Below are 4,032 nucleotides of genomic sequence, written 5' to 3'. Positions count from 1 at the left end.
AAGTGCATTTTAACTGGGTGTGTGATTGCATCATTTCAACAGGCAGGAAAATTTTGGTGACTGAAATTTCCAGATACTTCTCCTGATGGGGCAGGCTGGTGATAACCCCTCCACTACGCTGGCACCACCCAGAGACTTGATAAGCCCCCTCTTCCAGAAGCTCTTGTTCCCTGGTGTGGCCGGATCCTGGTGTCTCACAGGGGAGAAGTGCCCTGTGGGGCAGGGTTCGAGGAGGCAGTGTCTGGAGATGCTGGATCTCAGGGTCCCTCTCAATTTTGGAGGAGGGTCTTGCCAGGGGATTTCCACAGAATCTAGACTGTGAGTTGGAGGTTCAAAAGACCGCTCAGAAGTGTACCTGTAAATATGCCACTTTATTTTCTGAACTTGAAAATCAAAATCAAAATGGCTCCTATTAGCAAGCTTATTAAGGGCTAGATGTTGGGCTAAGAACTTTGCATTTTTATATCATTTAATTCCCTCAGCAACCCCAGGATGTAGGTATTTTTACCTTCATTTTACAGACCAAACTGAGGCACCAACAGGCTAAGTGACTTGCTGGCAAGTGGTGGAGCCAGAATTGCACCCAGATGGGTCACAGCCACTTGGAGTTGAAAACTGAAGGGACTTCCCGGAGGCCTCTTCCAACAACTCAGCTGATCTCTCTTCATTCCCCCCGACCCAGCGTTTCTTGACCCTTTGAGGGCTGCAGGGCCCTCTAAGCATGTGATGAGTGTAACATCTCTTCCTAAACGCACACTTTGCATTTGCACAAGTACATCTGCAATGCAATTTCAGGGGCCCACAGGCCCTCCTGAGGCTCTCGAACCCTGCTTCTGGCATTCGCTTTCTACAGTGACTGTTTTTCTTTCTCATAACCTTAGGGCACAGGGCAACCCTCCAGGCCCCAAAATCATCCCAGTGGGGAATGGAATCAGACAGGACAGGTTAATCAATGAAAGCTTGCAGCATGCTCCTTCCATAATTGCATTCCTGCCTTTTCATCCCAGCAGCCAGCACTTAGGGTAATTGCATTCCAATAAGGCTCCCAGGTTTGGGGCCTCTGGGGCCTGCCCTGGAACCTGTTGACATGCCATCTGCTTCCAGAGGGGGTTCTGGAGACCAGGACAGCCTTTTAAAATTCTTCTCTGTTGTCTTTGCTCTAAGAGAGACAAAGGACTCTGCAACAGATCTTGTCCAAAATCCCACTTTCTTAACCCACCCATATCAACCCTGGAGCCAAGGAGTCTTCCTCCCTCCCAGGCTGTCTTTCTGAAGTCAAAATAGCAGCACCTGTCATTCCAAGTGGATGACCTTTGGAAACACCTGGCTTCGGAGCAGGGGTGGGGTTGGGGGGCGGACACAGGGCCGGCTGCGTGGAACCCCTGCTCAGGACTAAAGGAATGAAGCACTTGGGGAGCTCCCTTAGGGCCTGGGCCTCATGCTCTCATTTGCTCATAAGATTTATCAGAACCTCCCTGAAAGACGCCTTCTCTTTGCAAAGAAAAGCCACTGTACAAAAAAGGAGGGAAACCTCAAGAAACAGGCAAATTTCATGAATCCAGAGAGTCTCATTTCCAGAAATATAACTTCCTCTACAGAAGGTCCACGGCTTCTCCAAGCACCATGAAGTCTATACAAGTAACAGAAAAAGTGCAGGGTTCAGGGTGATTTAAGTTTCACTGGTTCCCAAATAGAGGTGCCTCCTCTGCTCACCCCCAGCAAAAGAATGAGGTCTTAAGTGGAGAGGTCTGGTGTTTGTTCTATGACTTACAGATGCACCCCATCCCCGCAGCTTCCAGCACCTGATGCTTCTTTCCTGCAAAGAAAACTCCCCTGGGGCTCTTCTCTCTCTCGAAATTTAGCCCCAACAAGCCCGCCCGCACCCGCCACCAGCCCGGCTCCCTTGTCCACCTCCTAAGGGCTGACAGCTGAGTCCCTCATGCCTGCTGAGACCTTCCCGCTCTCCCTCAGAGGCAATGGGTTGTTTCAGGATGGAAACGTTCTTACTGCAGAAGCGAGGGAGGGCAATGAGTACTCTTGGGTGGTTAATCCCCTCTCCAACATTATAATCCTTGCGGCTGATCTGTGGTTTCGCAGAAAGCGTGGACTTTTCAGTGTGGCAGGCCAGCGCTTGAATCGTGCTTCTGCTGAACACAGGCTGTGTGACATCGGGCCAGTCCGCTCACCAGCCTGCATCTTAGTTTCTCCCTGTGGGGGTGGGGGAAAAGGCAACAGAATGAGATCTGTCTTACAGCAGCAGTTCCCAATCTTTTTGGCACCAGGGACTGGTTTTGTGGAAGACAGTTTTTCCACTGATGGGGTTGGGGGATGGTTTCAGAATGATTCAAGTGCATTCCATTTATTGTACACTTTATTTCTATTATTATTACATCAGCTCCATTTCAGATCATCAGGTATTATATCCTGGAGGTTGGGGGACCCCTGCCTTACAATGGTTGCAACTGAAGAGATAGCATGCCCTGACCCCCAGCATTTGATATGTGGTTTCCAGAATTCCATGGACAGAGGAGTCTGGCAGGCTATATATTCCACGGGGTCACAAAGAGTTGGACACAGCTGAGCGACTGACACTTTTTCTTCTTTCTTTCCTACGTGAAGGCACAATTCCTCTAGCATTATGAGATGTTAGAAGGTTCTGCTGGGTTGTTCTCTATCAGCACCCTTGGACCTGACTTCTCCCCAGCTTTTCCCCCTTCAACCATTCCATTCTGTTCTTTCTTTATCCTAGTCTCTCCTTCTACCTGGGACTTCCCTGGTGGCTCAGTGATAAAGAATTCGCCTGCCAATGCAGGAGATGTGGGTTTGATCCCTGGGTCAGGAAGATCCCCTGGAGGAGGGCATGGCAACCCACTCCAGTATTCTTGCCTGGAGAATCCCATGGACAGAGGAGCCTGGTGGGCTATAGTCCAATGGGTCGCAAAAGAGCTGGACACAACTTGGTGACTGAGCTTGCCTGCTCCCTCTACCTATAGCACATTGCCTCAACTGCAAATCGCTGCTTCAGCCTTTCTCCAGAGAACGTGGTTCTCACTAACAGGCTTGGCATCCCTCCTGTGGTTCTTAGTAGTGGTCAGTGTGGCCTCACAAATGGGGACACGATAGACAGGTCAATTAGTCCATCCCTGCCTCTTCCGGTTTAACACATCCAAGTCTGTAAGGGCTGCTACCCACTTTCCATGAGTGGTGAGACTGTGAAGGTTACGTTTGAGTGGGGTGGATCTTACGTGGGCACCAGCCTCCTGGGGACGAACAGGAGCTGCCAGGGCTGTGCCAGGCACACATCCTCCTGTTCAAGGCCATGCCTGCTTCCATGTCTTCACTATCACGAACATGCACACCCTTGCCATTGGCATCCCAATCAGGACTACCTGAGCCTCAGAGGACCCAGACCCGGAAGCACCATTTGGGGGCATGTTTTGCATGCTTACAAGTTAAGTGTTTTAAATGGAATATTGAAGTTCCTAACACAGTGCATGGATGGGGTGGGGGGTAGGGAGTGGGGTAGGAAAGGGGTCACAACAGGCCAGTGAAGATTAGGGATTTAATTAAACTGCTTGTTTGGGTAAGGGCTTTTAGGTGCAAAGCTGCTTTGCATGATAATGGCAGTTTATCTGAATTCCATTCTCCTGAAGGAAACTCTTTTACACTTAATTACTGTGACCAGTAAACCTGTTTTATCCTTAACGCCCTCTCCCCAGGGGTGGGGGTTTGGGGGCGGTTTCCCTCTCAGCTTCAGTTCTGGTGACCACTGCCAAGGACAGACCCTCTAGTCATCTGTTGCAATCCAAGGAGGCCTGTCCACGTGGCAGGCAATACCGAGGTGGGTGGAGGGCCCTTAAGATGACTCAGTGAGGTCAGGTCTGGTTCAGGGTAACCCCTGAAGGTCCCCAGAGGGCTCCACAGCCAGCCAGGGCTGCAGAGAATGGGGCTGGGGTTAGGCTGCTGGCACTGAGCCAGAGGTCTCTGCTCCCAGAACCCGTGAATGCTAACCACTGACATTCACCTCACAGT

At 50.6% G+C, this 4,032-nt stretch overlaps 1 long non-coding RNA gene across 1 annotated transcript; it reads right to left on the bottom strand.

Annotated features, from left to right (window-relative positions):
• Window positions 1–1,331: 1,331 nt before the first annotated feature.
• LOC123328696 lies at window positions 1,332–3,471 on the bottom strand. Its single transcript, XR_006543719.2, has 2 exons — window positions 3,246–3,471; window positions 1,332–2,208 (listed from the first exon to the last, which is right to left on the bottom strand). It is a non-coding gene; the product is annotated as an uncharacterized LOC123328696 (long non-coding RNA).
• Between the last annotated feature and the right edge of the window lie 561 nt (window positions 3,472–4,032).

This window comes from Bubalus bubalis, chromosome 12 (assembly GCF_019923935.1).
Source record: "Bubalus bubalis isolate 160015118507 breed Murrah chromosome 12, NDDB_SH_1, whole genome shotgun sequence".
NCBI classification, from domain to species: Eukaryota; Metazoa; Chordata; class Mammalia; order Artiodactyla; family Bovidae; genus Bubalus; species Bubalus bubalis.
The sequence above is the reverse complement of the archived record's forward strand: the minus strand, read 5'-3'. Positions and strand labels throughout refer to the sequence as shown.